Below are 16,324 nucleotides of genomic sequence, written 5' to 3' on the forward strand. Positions count from 1 at the left end.
CCAGTGTGGGCGCAGATCAGCCTCTGGGTGGTTGAGAATCTGATGTGACGGCCATAGCGTACCTCCCACAGCACACATTTCCCTGGGACATTCCTGGCTGCCCCATCCGTGTGCGTTGAGCACAGAGTGATCTGAGCACGTCCGGCCTGGGGCTCCTGGATCAGGTATGTGAGCTCTGGCGCCAGTTTACAGTCCTACGTGCCCAGGTGGGCCCGCTGCATGACCTACGCAGAATCCTAGGAGCCTCAGGCTGGCCTTAGCATTGGCTCCTAGAGTTCCCCAATCGTTTATTCTGGATCGTTTTTTTGTTTTGTTTTGTTTTTTAATGTCTACCAATTCTCTTATTAGGTACCTCTAGTCATCTTGAAAATATAACCCAGTGGAGAATTTGAAAGAGAAGAAAAGGAAATATCCTGACTCTTTCTACCAGCGTGTTAAAAAATAAAAGGAAATAAGTAGATTTATCCTCAGATAATAGTAGCATCCTTCTGGCCAACGAGTAGTGGCTCTTGGGTTACCCAAGGAAAAAGGACACATTTGGAAGAAAACATTTTTATACGTTAGCTCTTGTCACCCGTAAAAATCCTACATGCAAGATTCTGAAGACCTCATATTTGCTCTTACGTTTCAGTTTTAAGATGCATCCTGATTTTTTAAATGTCAGCCTCCACAATTTAGAGTTTAGACTATAATTTTAAAGAGTTTTCACATAATTTAAGAAGCATTTTTCATTTTTAAAAAATAAATAGGAATCTACTAATTAAACTCAGTATTTCATGACCTATTAATTCAGAAGTTACTATAATCCATCTTTAATTGGATTAGCTATAATTACAATTAAATTGCTCTCTGAATCATAAAAGGTTAAGTACAAGTAATTTTCCATTTAAAGACTTACCAGTAAGTATGAGTTGATCATGGTAAGAACGAACAGATACTTTATCCTAAGGTTAACTGCTAAGCCTTTCCCCCTATTTTCATGAAATTGGCTTCCTTACCTCTTGCTTTTCTGATTCATAAAACCTCTCACCTCTACAGCTGTGAAGGCAGTCCAATTACAGTAACACTGGCAACTTGGAATATGCCTGTACAGCCAATGTTTTCCCTGGGAGGTTCTGAAATAACACCACTGCTGGCCCAGAAATGACACCAGTGGTCTTCGTGGTTGTGGTGTGGTCATGGCCTGGGCACATTGGTGGACAGCACTTAGTAGCCGTGGGGGAGATGCGGAGTCAAAAGATGGAGAGGAGGAGGATGTGCAACCCCTAAGTATACCTGGGCAGCATCCTGGCCCTGGTAGCAATGCTCCACAGAGAAAAGCAAAACATCCTGCTGATGAAGAAGGTGATGAGGAAGATGAGGGTGATGCAGATGATGATGATTTTGATGAGGAGAAAGCTGAAGAGAAAGCTCCAGCAAAGAAATCTGTAGGAGACACTCCACCCAAAAATTCACAAAAATCAAACCAGAATGGGAAAGACTCACAACCATCAACACCAAGATCAAAAGGTCAGAATCCTTCAAAAAACCGGAAAATACCCGGAACACCGAAAGGACCTAGTTCTGTACAAGACATTAAAGCACACATGCAAGAAATAAAGCTCTCAGCCCTGGACGGTTTGGCTCAGTGGATAGAGCGTCGGGCTGCGGAATGAAGGGTCCCAGGCTCGATTCTGGTCAGGGGCATGTGCCTTGGTTGCGGGCGCATCCCCAGTGGGGGGTGTGCAGGAGGCAGCTGATCGATGTTTCTCTCTCATCAATGTTTCTAACTCTTTAGCCTTCTCCCTTCCTCTCTGTAAAAAATCAATAAATATATATTTAAAAAAAAGAAAGAAATCTCGTGGGTAATCCTGGGCACTATGGGTAAATAAGCGCAAAGGTGGGGGAGGAGGAAAAGGAGAGACAAGGGCCATACTGAGTCTCAACAACCCAGAGGGCAGTCTCTATTCTAATCTCAATCCCCTTTCCTGATTGCCCCACCCACCCACAACCCCCTCAGGCTGGAAGAAGCCTCAGCTTGACCCCCTAAAGCACTAGTTTCTCTGGCTGCCGGGATGCAGTCACCTTCTACTTTGCTTTCTACTTGTGCATTAGCCTCACCTCTTTGACCACGTTTTAAACACCTTTGTATCTCCCTAGTTTCTCAATAAATATTTGAATGAATAAAAAAAAAAAGGAAACAAGTCAATAGAAAAGGCCGGAACGTTCTCCTCTGTGGTACGAGGATGTACATTTGCTTATAAACCTGCGATGTTGAAAGACAGTATCTGAGCCAACCTATGTGCTAACTAACGGATGATACTCTGCAGGGATGATGTTTCGCCGCAGTTGTTCTCACACTTTCGTGCAGGACAATGGCCTGAGGGCTGACTGAAACACAGATGCTGAGACCCACCTCCAGAGGTTCTGATGCTGTAGGTCCGGCTGAGGATTAGAATTCACATTTCCAATAAGTATTGTCTAACACGGATGCTTTATTACACAAATCACACAAGTGTTAAAAGAGGCAACTCACTGCAAATTCCAACACCTGGAATTTACTAGAAAACCCTTCCTCTATTAAGGAGCATCTGAAAACTGTGCTGTCTGCTGAAACAGCACTCCTCGGGGTGAAAACAAGACAATGAAGGGAGTTTCTAGTCCTGTTTTGTTGTTTTTTTTGTGATTTTTTTTTTTACCATCAAAGAGAAGCTTATCCCTAAACCTGAAATAATGGAAATGTTTAGAGAAAGCATCATGACATTTTAGCAGTTGAGAAAAGGCTACTAAAGCATACCCAAGTTTTTAAGAAATTATATCAAAAAAAAAATTTAAGAGGCAATAGCTATCATAGCCCTCTGGGGGTTTCATGGCCAGCAAACTTAAAGAAGGTGTAGAGTAAAAATTGAAAACCTGATAATACAATCACAAATGATACTGACGAGGAAAATAGAAGAATCGGTATCCAAGGAAACCAGTGTGGTTGCTTAGGGCTCTCTTCTGACGAGTTCCTAGTTAAGTAAAATGTGCAAAATGTGCAAAATATGAATGTAATAAAAGATAAATATAAAAGTGAAGCAACAATCTTTAAGAAGAGGACCAAGAGGCTGAAATATCTGATATTTCTCATCTATACTAAGGATACTACAGAGTTTTCTTTGAAATGTGTAGAAAATATGTGCCATATAAGCACTGAATAAGAGAAAAAATATTTTTTAATTGATGCACGCAATCACTGCTTGGGAGAAATGATATGCTGTTAAGTGCGATAAAATGGTGGTTTGCTTCCATTTCTCTCCATTGGGAGAATTATCTTCACATTAGGAAAGAGATCATCATAAAGAGGTAACTGAAGCACAAAATAAAAGCAAAGATTATATGAGCATTTAGCCTCTTTAAGTGAATGTTCAAGTCCAGATGCAGAAAAATTGCATCAGAAAGGTTATGAAACAAATCATTCAGGGCAATCCCTGGGAACTGATGGTGAATAGAGGAAATCCCCTAAGAACGGACAGGAGCAAATGACCCGGCGTTAAAGAATGGATAGATGTCAAAATACAGAGCCCATAGGTTGTCGGACAATTATTAACTTTGCAAAATTCCATAAAGGGTTGTCAGAGTATTAGTTCGGAACCTCTAGTAAGTGGTGAACCCAGTAAACCCAATAAATAAACAAACCACACCAAGAGCGCACGCAGACTGAGGCACCCCGCGCCAACCTCGCATTTCATGCCATTTCTGTCATAATCTACGGCACTTCCTGGAATGTCCTGATGCTCCTGGAGCTGTGACTGAGAATGTACAAGAAGCACTAGAACATTTAGGTAACAGGCTCCATCCCCAGTAGGGGGCGTGCAGGAGGCAGCCGATCCATGATTCTCTCTCATCACTGATGTTTCTCTCTCTCGCTACCTTCCTCTCTGAAATCAATAAAGATATATTGGAAGTTAGAGAAATGTGGAGTTACAACAGAGCCCCCCCGAGGGGGTTTAATTATGAGTCAGTAGAAGGAACACTAGAAAGGGAGCTTCTCTCCTTGGCTCTGTTCCATTCAGCTCCACAGTCTTCCTATCAGTGACTTGGCTGAAAATTAAATGGTGTCCTTATCAAATACGTGGTTGACTCACAGATGGGACAATCCACTGCTATCACTGACACCGGAAACAAGACTTTTAAGTGATCTTAACAGGCGGAATGGATGAGGCCAACCCAACAGAGAGAAATTTAACTGGGCGAAGGGCTGCGACAATGCCAGCGTAAGGAACTTTTAACTGGGATACATGAAAAATCTTAGGTTTTTGTTGGAATGGCAATTATGGAATAACATGTTGAGGATAGTTCTTTTCATGACAGCAATTCACATGGCAATGACTTGGGAGCTTTAATCAATTACAAATGTAGGGAGACAACATACGTGAAGGGCTTGTGGCGCCTGGCAGCTAGCAGTCGCTCACTACACAGGTGTGTGCTGCTGAAGCTCATGCTAAGCCGAACATGTGATCTGGCTGCTGACGCTGACTGTATGGCAGGCGTGTGGTGCTCACACTGAGGGGATATTCCCATGGCTCCCTGAACGGGTCAGATCAGATCATCCATGGAGCGCTTTGCCTAGTCCATTCTGGAACCCTCGCTGAAAGAAGCCAGTTGATGATATGAGCAACATTTAAAAAGAGACCAACCGGAATGGCATGGGGGTGAGAGATGGGTGAGGTTTAACAGAAGAGAGTGACTAGGGTAAGCACTCTATTAATATTTTAAAGGTTGCCACATGGGAGAGGGGCATTTTTAATATTTAAATTTCACAGGAAGGGCTGAGAGCAAGATGGAAAAAACAAGAAAGAACTTTAGATCAAGCAAAGGACTTGTATGCATGCATACAAGCATGATCAATGGACGGAAGACACTGGGGGTTGTGGGGGAGTGAGGGCATATGCTGGGGAGTAAGGGAGGCCAGGGGAAGGTCAATGGGGGAAAAAAGGAGACATATGTACTACTATTTTTAATACTGTAAACAATAAAATTAAATTAAAAAAAGAACTTTATAATAATTTGAAATTTCCAACAACAAAAGGAATCTGTCATGAAGTGATGAGATTTCACGTTTCTGCCCGAGGCTGGGCAGTGAGGGAGGTGTAAAGGGGATTTCTGAAATCAGGTGGAATCTGGTCTTAATTGCTCTTGTGTTTCTATCTGCTAAGTCAGTTCAATAAGTGTTTGCTGAATATTTACTAGTGGAAGGCAACCCCACCCCCCTTCTGGGCAGGGGGATGTCTACAAAAGTAAAAGGGGGATAGGTTTTATCCTAAGCACACCTGTGATCTTGTAATAGAGCTGAGGTATGTACTTCATTAATTTTAAGACCATAACCCTGACAGATGTGATTTAAGAGCCACACAGTGCTCTGGGAGTAGAGAATTGGAAGTGGTGTAGAAATATGTCAGGGTTTGAGTAAGATTTTTATGAGATGTAACTGGTGAGGGAAAGAGGAAGTAAAATGATGCCAGGATGATGGAAAAGTGTAGCAAAGAGACCAACCTGAGAGAGAAGCTTAACAGAAAGTTGTTGAGTTTGAATAAAGCATGACGAGAAAGGGGAAGCAATGAAACAGGCTCACAGAGGTTCTGAGAGCTACTTCGTCTTCCAGAGGTGGGAAGATCCATAGCACACACCGGATGTGGAATGACCATGATCGGAATTCTGTTCTAGTAATTGGCATGAGCAGTTAAGTTGGATAAAATAGGTGCATTTGGAAAGAAAGTGGCCATAATAGAGTTATCGAAGGATATTTGTGTTTATTGGCTAGCATCTATATTCCAGAACACTAGGTGAGGTCCTTTACATAAAACACCTAAATCCTCATAGATGTATATGTGCAAATGCAACTGAAAAAATTCTATTATGTTATTACACTGTGATTATATAAACCAGAAAAAGCTTTAAATTTCAGGTGATGACATTGTCCCATGAAACATAAGGAAGGAATCCATTAAGATACTTTTTGAAAAGGCCCTCTCTGGGGAGTCAAAGAGGGAAAGAACGTTTCATGTGTGTCGTTATTATATCTAGAATCAAAATATTATAACTAGGATTTTCTATGAGGATGCAGTTTGTAAATGTTAAGCATTATGAGTGTTAGCTGTCATGTGTCTGTTACATGTAGATTGAAAACATGGACTCTCCTAGCAACGGTGACCTTCATCGGGCACATGGAGATGACGCTGGTGAATGTCACTTCTCAGAGGACCAAGCGCGGTGCCTTCTGGGTTGAAGATCAGATTACATTTGAAAACACTGAAGATACTACCCTTATTTTTCTTATTCTAAAGCCACGAAGTGAGTGAGTGCACCTTAATTTGTATCAGAAAAATAGTGGTTCCTTGCTGTTATTCAGGCAAAAATTCTGTCTGAAGATGGGCAAATGATGAGAGTAGTAATTAGTAACTTCTCTGACTGGAGCCCACTTAAACTTCTATTGTGAACCGTAACAACAGTTAACTATAAAAAATAGTCCAGGGTCGAGTGTCGAGTACAAGAACTGGCAGGATGTGTCAGGGGTGCACCTGGGATCGAGAGGAAGGTCAGACTTCCATCTTCAGGCAAGAGGAGCTGCCATTTACTGGAAGTCACCACGGATGAAGCGCGGCGGACTACTTTATATTCCTAAACCCATGACTGAGAAACACCCCCAGATTCCAACCAACAAACTCCCTCATTGAGCAGAGTTTAGCCTGCTTACTAAGAACATCTCCTTATAAAGACCTCTAAGAAAGGCCTGCCTGGCGGGGCTCAGTGGGTGAACATCAACCTATGAACCAGGAGGTCACAGTTCGATTCCTGGTCAGGGCACATGACTGGGTTGTGGGCTCGACCCCAGTGTGGGGCCTGCAGAAGGCAGCTGATCAATGATTCTCTCTCATCATTGATGTTTCTATCTCTCCCTCTCCCTTCCTCTCTGAAATCAAATAAAATATATTTTTAAAAAATTAATTTAAACAAGACCTCTAAGAAAGTAATGGTAGTTCTTTTGTGGCGCACTAGATGATTTCAATGTTTATATCACTTGCCCACATTGAAAAATTAGGAATTTTTGTATAAAAATCTAGATTTTCAGCTTCCTGTGAAAAAATAAGATCTAGCATGTGTGGATTCAAATTCACACAGGACACAACTCTTAGCCAACTTAACCTGCTCATTTAGACAAGGCATGGACTCTTTATTTTACCACAGACCTTACCAACCCCTGTAACCCATTACTTTTTTAAAAACACCCATATTTTCACTGATTTGCCTGATCTGCTTCTCTAACATACTCTAGCTCTGTTGTTTCTCTGACTTAGAGTTTGCAGCAAAGCTGGGCATGTGTAAGCTGCTAAATTCTCCTCTGAAGGTGTGGTCTACTGCTCAGCATTGGAGCAATGTTTTACAATCATGTAATGTCTAATGTATGTGGGCCATTATATCCACTTTGATTTATTTTGTTCCTATTAAAAATGCAGCCAGCCCTAACCGGTTTGGCTCAGTGGATAGAGCGGACTGAAAGGTCCCAGGTTCAATTCCGGCCAAGGGCATGTACCTTGGTTGCAGGCACATCTCTAATAGGAGGTGTGCAGGAGGCAGCTGATTGATGTTTCTCTCTCATCGATGTTTCTAACTCTCTATCCCTCTCCTTTCCTCTCTGTGAAAAATCAATAAAATATATTTTTTAAAAAATGCAGCCATAGCTGGTTTGGCTCAGTCAGCCTGCAGATCCAAGGACCCCAGGTTCAATTCCAGGTTGTGGGCTTGATCCCCAGAAGGGGGTGTGCAGGAGGCAGCTAATCAATGATTCTCTCTCATCATTGATGTTTTTATCTCTTTTTCCCTCTCCCTCCCTCTCTGAAATCAATAAAAATATATAATTTAAAAAATGCAAAAAATACCCAAAATCATCCTTTATTTTTATAAATTTACTTGTATATTTATTTATGCAAAACCACGTTTGAAAATTAAAGTCATCAGTAACTAAACTTTATTGTATTTGCTGAGGACTTCAATGACAAGATTTGCCTAATTTAAATATATTGCAAATTTGCTATTCATCTTTTTTAATATCACGGGTGGCTAGACATTCGTATAATAAATATGCTTTAACCCTGCATCAGTTGAACTTCAAGAAAAATTCATTATATTCATTATATCCTGATTTATTTCTTTCTGTAATTTAAGTATCCCCATGACAACCACAAATTTTTGCTAATTTCCGAGTATTAGAAGCACCTTCTTGTAGCATTGTCTGCATTTATCAAGTGATTTCTTTGACGCATAAAAGACCTTCAGTCTCATTTTAGTGATATTTTCAACAGTCTCCTTAATTTAGAATGAAAGATCATATGTACATTACAGCTGATTATTTCACATGTTTTTTTAATTCATAATGTCCTGTTCTTAGGCCAATCTGTAACCCATTGAAATACTTTTTAGCTACGTGTTTACACAAACACTTACATTACAAAATAACTACATGTATTATTTAATTACTTGGAAAACTCGGTTGATATCAAAACACTTATAAAATTATAAATCTGATTCATCCGGCAGGAACACCTAATCTGGGGGTGAGGGATTTCTTTTCAAGTACCCTAAGGTGGACATAAAAACTCTCATTCATAAGGGCAGACAGTCCTTCCCAAATTGTCACCATCAACCTCACCTCATTTTCTGACTTCATTGTTAAATATAACTTGGGAAAGTTTCTCCTCCATTTTCTGTTCTTTTTTAAGAATAAAAATTAATTTTTCCTAATCGTCAAGGGCATGATACTAAAGGATTGTTAAATGGATCTATCTGACATTTAAAATTTTTCCATCCTTTTATTCCCATCCCATCTTGTTTTCTCTGAGTATCCCACCCTCTATGTGGAGTAATGGAGAGCTTACTGGCTCTCCTCCAACAGTCCTGTGACTGAACTGTTTCCCATACTTCTTGTAACTTGATTATATCCTTTGTTTTGTAAACAATCACAACACTGGCTGCATTCACATATTTGTGCTGTGGCTGTGTGTGTGCATGTGTGTGTGTGTGTGTGTGTGTGTGTGTGTATTTCAAGGCAGATCTGATAATACTTTGCATCTTGTTCTAGCGTGAGAGGAAGTAAACGACAAACAGTAAGTCACTTGTTTAAATGCAGTGAGGACAAAGGAAGAATTGCTTTGTTTTCATTTAGTTTTTCTAGTTACTTATTGGGAAAGAAAATAATGCTCCACGTGTCAATAAGCAGGTGGTTTGACATCTAGTTTCCCTATTAAGTGTGATATTCGTCTGTGGGATTGCTTCTAATTTGACTTTATGCAAGTCAGCTCTTCTGATGGGATGATTATAATAATTAAAGGCCAAATAATGACTAATTTACAATTTGGGAGCTTTCTGGCAATTTTAAAAAATACACATTTGAGAGGTTTTTAATGAATATTATGAAGCAAATATACTTGAAGAAATGGATATAATTTTCTGAAATAGTCTCTTTTTGAAGGGGAAACCAGATAAACATTTTTACTAGAATAAAACTCATTTTCTAAGGATGCAAAAGTGCATGTATAGTGCTAGTCATAGTACATAGAACATTAAACTATTTAACAATATTTAACATTATTAATCATTTCACACTGACATCATTTACACAGGAAATTTGATTTTGTCTTCTTCTGAAAGTCGACTATGTAGTTTAATTTTAAAACAAAACTTTTCATTGTAAAACACATAATTATGTATCTATGCTTCTGATTATGTATTCTCTAAAATACTTATTGAATGGAACCTATTATCATTGTATATAGGAACCTCTAAATATACACACATTTCATTTTACTATAAAATACTAAGCTGAAAAGAGAACGCAAAGAGAATATGGTCATGTACAGTGCCAATTTTAAGATATTTTTTAATAAGATATTTGTTTTTATATGAACTTGGTAGTAGCATTTTATTTTTATTTTTATTTTTTAAATATATTTTATTGATTTTTTACAGAGAGGAAGGGAGAGAGATCGATAGTTAGAAACATCGATCAGCTGCCTCCTGCACATCTCCCACTGGGGATGTGCCCTCAACCCAGGTACATGCCCTTGACCGGAATCGAACCTGGGACCCTTCAGTCCACAGGCCGACGCTCTATCCACTGAGCCAAACAGGTTTCGGCGGTAGTAGCATTTTAAAAAACCTATATTATGCTCAGAATCAGAGTGATTCCAATAATAAAACCTCAGCATTTTTAAAGTAGTAGGTCCGTCATATGACAAAAAGGACAAAACACCCATCTTAACCTTTTGGGAAGGTCTCTTCTGTATAATTGAAAAAAAAACATGAGGAAGCGTCTGTGTAAGAGAGAACAGAGTCGTGGCTAAGTTCATAGATTCTAGACACCGGCTGCTCATGTTCAAACCCTGACTGGGCCACTTCCTAGATGTGCTACTTGGGAGACGTTTCTTATCCTCTGTGTGCCTCAGCTCTCAGCTATATATTCAGGGTTGTCGCAGTGATCAAAACTTTCCTTTTACCTCCAGAACTGAGAACAGAGAGCGGGATGCAGGAAGTGTCCTACAAAGGTGCTCTTATTATGCCAACGTGACACTGCTGGAAGCTGGAACCCTTTGTAAGATAAAAGAAGAAGCCATGGAAAAGCGGCTTCTGGGGTTGGGGAAGACAACCGGTTAACCAAACAGCCCCCTCAACCCCGTGGTGGCGGGGAGTGACACACAGCAGGTGTACTTCTGTGTATGCTACCATGGGACACTGGAGAGAATGAGTTCACAAAGGCAAATACATGAAAACAAGACCAGAGAGCAGGTGCAAAACTGTAAACATCACACAAGACAAAACAACCGAAATCCTGCCACCATGCAAGGTGCCATCCCCATGTAGAAAGTTTCAGGTCTGGCCGAAACCGGTTTGGCTCAGTGGATAGAGCGTCAGCCTGCGGACTGAAAGGTCCCAGGTTCGATTCCGGTCAAGGGCATGTACCTGGGTTGCAGGCACATCCCCAGTGGGAGATGTGCAGGAGGCGGCTGATCGATGTTTCTCTCTCATCGATGTTTCTAGCTCTCTATCTCTCTCCCTTCCTCTCTGTAAAAAATCAATAAAATATATTTAAAAAAAAAAGAAAGTTTCAGGTCTTTCTCGGTAGGAAAAACTAGATTATTCTCAGAAGAAGAGAGGCTCCCCGCAGGTAAAAATAGCACGGAAAGATAACAGCAACCCCAGGTCTGGTTCTTAGAGTCCCTGTAACATATTTTTGACGCTAGGCTAGATGACAACACAACAGCGCATGGGTGTGGAGGAAGAAATGGGTCTGAGAACTAGAAAAATCAATGGCCTGAGAAGTTTAATTAATTTCTCACACTGACTTTCTTTAAGTGATAATCATGTTAGATTTTTGGAGCCTGATGTCAGCGCTTTCCCTACAGCCCGATTTGCAAGCTCTTCTCCCCAGTCTGCTTAGTCATCTGCTCAGTCACGTGGGTGCTACACTTTGGATTCATTGAGAGAATGTGAATATCCTATTTTCTGAATTTGTAAGTTTTCTAAAGCGCCACGGCGACAGCCTGTAATTTGTGTGTGCGTCTGCATGTGTAAATTATTTTCCAATTGCACATTTTCCAGCAACTCTCTCAAATCTAAAAAAAAAAAAAAAACTTCCTTATTCTGCGTTGAGTTTACTGGTAAGAATATTATTATCTAGATACCACCTCTCAAGGGTGCTGTTAGCAGATGCCACTTATGGTTAATGAGATAGACGCAGAGTTCAATTTGGCAGAAGCATGGACGTCTGGCATCTATCTGCCCAACAATGGGGCTTTCACTGTCTGTAATTTAATACTTTGTAGATACATTATTTGTGTGTAATTTTATGTGCTCATATTTTTCTCATTTTGCATTGTGTAAAGAGTAAAAAAATCACAAAAAATATAAAATACTGCTTTGTTGCTTATAACTACAGTGTATAAATATTTTCTAATCATGTTCATTGATGGGGGGACAAATGGGTTGTTTAGGGTTGTTGTGCTTTTTTAATGTATCTTTTTGATTTCAGAGAGGAAAGAAGAAGGTGAGAGAGATAGAAACATCAACAATGAAAATCATTGATCAGCTGCCTCCTGCACACTCCTAATGGGGATCGAGCCCACAACCCGGGCATGTGCCCTGCCCGGGAACTGAACTGTGACCGGGTTTATAGGTCAATGTTCAACCACTGAGCCATGCCAGCAGACTAGGGTTTTTTTTGTGGTCCTTTGTATTGCAGTTTCAACAGGTAACTGCCCATCAAATTTAAAACCACTTCGATATGTTTTTACTTAGCGGTTCCAAAAAGGAACGCCTCTCTGTGTAATTCTCTTTCTCCATTAGAGAAAAGTACTGCACGTGTCCCTTTAAAATGAAGGGCCAAACATCAGTCTGGGGCCTTGTGATTATGACTCAGGTAGACATCTCCAGTCTCCAGGGCAGATTCCAGTCAGTACTTGCTTTGGGTTCTCATATAAAAATGCTGTGGTTCTCTCTTAGCACAAGTAGCCCATGGTTCCCCCCCCCCCCCCCGCATTGAGTCCCCTGGCTTTGCCTCCCTCCTGCTGCTGGGCCCACCGTGAAGGCGGTGGTAGCGGGGAGACAGTGGGCATTGCACAGAGAATGCCAGGCCAGTCTGGGGACTCGGCGCTGTGCCAAGAATCACCTTGTCGGATTTTCTTCTGGATACGTGTGCCCAACAGTCCGCCTGTCGCAAGCTGAAATGTAAGGTACTTGTCTAAGCTTTTGTGTGTAACTGTCTGCCTTTTCTAAACCGCTTTTCTCGTTTATGAAAACCCAGCCCACCAGCTCCATCAAGCGAGGGCTCTCCACGCACAGAGGCATGCCGGCAGCAGTGAAGGGCCCGCACCTGCACCTTCTCCCTCTGCCTCCCGGTGCCTCTGCCACCTTTTGGAAGGTTGGCCTTGCGTTTCTGTTTGGAGGTACAAGTGATAGCTTGCTTCTGACTCCACAGGCACCTCCCCAGGTGTCAATGGAAATGGCCCGTTGCCATCCAGGCTCACTTGGAACATTTGCATTTTTATTTCAAAACAAGTATTGTTGGTGGGGACCGGCCAGTAATCATGGGCAGAGCCTTTAAATCAAGAATAACTTTTAAATTTTGAAAAGTGAAAATGTAAGAGGTGACCCATGAACAAGCGACTGAGTGGGAGAATTAGGGGAGGGCTGTCCTGATGGGCCTCTGAGGGTGCAGGCTCCTGGGTGGGGGGCGTGCACTGTGTTTACTTCTCAGTCATTAGCAGTGATGGTGCCCTTTGCCTCCTGTTCCCCCCCCACACCCCGGCAGCCAGGCAACCCAACTCTCTGGCAGTCACAATAGATGCCGGTTTCCTTTTGCTTTCTTTTACATTTTTTGTTATTGTTAAGATCTTATACTACATCTTGTTTAACGTCCTATGAATGTATGAGTGTGCTATCCAAAGGCCTTTTTCTCAGTTAAAAAAAAAGTCTTCCAAGAAACTGCTGGAAAATAAATCCTGGTTGGAGAAACTTGCATCAGAGCACTCAATGGCAAATTAATGATTTGGTGATTACCCCGAAGCACTTCCCATTACAGGCTAGTGAGAGCTCAGCAATGTTGGTGTAATTACAATAAAGAAAACACAAGCATTTCGGCTTTAATTCTCAAGACCTCATATGCAGTTTTTATTTTTAACCAGAGGAACGTACCAGGAGGCATCATTAAGATCGTATGGATATATAAAGAAATCACAATCGGACTCCACTTTAGGTCGCTGCTTTTGGGGGGATACCCTTCATCTTTAAAATAGCTTCAAGATGCCTGGCTGGCGTCTCTCAAAGGTTCATCGACCTATGAACCAGGAGGTCACTGATTCCGGTCAGGGCACATGTCTGGGTTGTGGGCTTGATCCCTAGTAGGAGGCATGCAGGAGGCAGCTGATCAATGAGTCTCATCATTGATGTTTCTATCTCTCTCTTCCTCCCCCTTCCTCTCTGAAATTGATAAAATATATTTTTAAAAATAAAAAAATAGCTTCAAGACTTCCCATCCCAATATTATTGGTGCCAGTGGCCGCAGAAACAAGCAGGAACACATATAAAAGCTATAAACTGGTATCTAATAGTTACGGCAAAGACTAAATCACAGAGGGTACACACTGTGGGCTAGAAGGAGCATACCGGAGTTCAAAAGGCTTATAATGACAAGCACTGCTCCTCAATTATCTTCCTTCATGTTTCATTTTCAACGAACAATAAAGAGAATTAATATGCAATTGTGCTGCCTCTTGATTCAATTGCAACTGACCCTTCCAACCTCATTATAACCAACCCCAGCCACTTGCCTGGGGTCCAGTGGAGGCATCGCCTCACTTCCTGTCCCACAGCCATTAGTTCCTGGACGGCTCTGATTTTTCAAGCAGTAAGCAGTTTGCTCTGTGGTCTTCCATCCCCAAGGTGCAAATAAGCAGACACTGTGCGGTATTAATGCCTGTTTTACAAAACGGCTTCCGTTGTGATATACATTTTTAATATAATGAGCTGACTGCATTATGAAGAAAAATTCCAGGACGAATAAACTCATGAAAATTCATCGGTCATGCCTGTTCCTCAATTAAGGAGCGTCTGTCTCTCGCGCTTGGGAGAATTGCTCGTAATGAGCGGGAAGCTCCATCAGCTTCCCCCATCGCCGCGGCCCAGGCGCACGTGCCGGAGGCAGGAAGTTACCGATGGGGCTCGGGTTCAAGGACAAGTCCCACGGACCGTTCCGCTCTTTTCAGCAGCGCCAAGAAGAAAACCGCCGACTTTAAGATTCTGTCACTACTGCATGTGGAAAAGCAGCCATGCCGTTTGCCCAAGTGGAACACCCATTCTGAAGGCCCAGTGCTAGACCAGAAAGGGTGCCCGGCTCCCACTATAAAATGATGTCCCACAGTGGATAGAGCATCGGCCTGTGGACTAAAGGGTCCCAGGTTCGATTCTGGTCAAGGGCACATGCCCAGGTGGCGGGCTCGACCCCCGGTGGGGGGCGTGCAGGAGGCAGCCGATCCATGATTTGCTCTCATCATTGATGTTTCTATCTCTCTCTCCCTGTCCCTTCATCTCTGACATCAATAAAAAAATATTTTTTTAAAAAAATGATGTCTCCGAAGGCGAAGGTGGGTGATCAGATATTACCGCCTTACACTTGATCGGCAGTCCAGAAATGAATTGAGGTGTCTGTCCCTGCAGGTTTCTGTGTCCTTGCCCTGTCCTCCTTCCCACACTTGCCATGTTACAGAAGTCTGACAAGGGAAGGACACATCTGAAGTCGCGGTTTCCCGGCCTGCGATCTCCTTGTCCATGTGGAACTGTGTCGCCTGTTTGTTCAGTCGTTAGAGTGTTGGTCCTCAGTCTAAAGGGTGGCAGGTTCACTTCCGGTCGAGGACATGGACCTCAGTTGCAGGCTGCAGGCTGGATCCCTGGCCCTGGTTGGGGCATGTGTGGGAGGCAACCAATACATGTGTCTCTCTCACATCCATCTTTCTCTCGGTCTCTCCCCATCCCTTCCTCTCTCTCTAAAAATCAATGGAAGCCCTAACCGGTTTGCTCAGTGGATAGAGCGCTGGCCTGCGGACTGAAGGGTCTCAGGTTCGATTCCAGTCAAGGGCATGGACCTGGGTTGCGGGCACATCCCCAGTAGGGGGTGTGCAGGAGGCAGCTGATCGATGTTTCTAACCCTCTATCCCTCTCCCTTCCTCTCTGTAAAAATTCAATAAAATATATTTTTTTAAAAATCAATGGGAAATATCCTTGGGGGGTAGGGGATGAGGATTAACATAAAGCAAGCAAACAACCAAACACTTTCCTCTTCATTGTTATGTGAGAATGCTACAGTGAGTGATCTGAGGGAGTCCGCGTGGCCAAAGGACACATTTTAAATGTGTTTTGTTCTAAGGCAACACCAAGTAAAAGCAGGTGGAGATTAACCTGGTCGGGGAGGGAGTGCAGCTGCACAGAGCTCTGTCTGCCTCTGGAATAAAAGCCCCGTGTTTGTCCCGACTTTATTTAGGGTCCTTTCCTGGCAGAGCTAGTCATGCTGCCGGGAGCCAGCATCTAGCAGCCTCCTGCAACAGATTCCCTCAAGAGAAGACAAGTCTAGAGCGAAGGTTTGTGGAAAAATGTCAACGACTGTATTTGTAGACTATCTCCTGTGTCCAGGAGGCCCCGGGTCCCACCGCCCCTCCGGCTTTGTAGAATGACAAGGAAACCACAAAGAGGAGAGAGAAGAAACAGGACAATGACTTATTCCCATGATCACAACCCACCAATCAGGCTGTGACCACAATCC

General features: G+C 42.4%; 1 protein-coding gene across 1 annotated transcript in view; it reads right to left on the minus strand.

The window, feature by feature from the left end:
* Nucleotides 1–16,324, minus strand: part of TMEFF2 (transmembrane protein with EGF like and two follistatin like domains 2) — a 230,949-nt gene that overhangs the window by 166,444 nt on the left and 48,181 nt on the right. The window lies entirely within an intron of this gene.

Source organism: Myotis lucifugus, unplaced genomic scaffold, assembly GCF_000147115.1.
Source record: "Myotis lucifugus unplaced genomic scaffold, Myoluc2.0 scaffold_3, whole genome shotgun sequence".
In the NCBI taxonomy this organism is placed as follows: Eukaryota; Metazoa; Chordata; class Mammalia; order Chiroptera; family Vespertilionidae; genus Myotis; species Myotis lucifugus.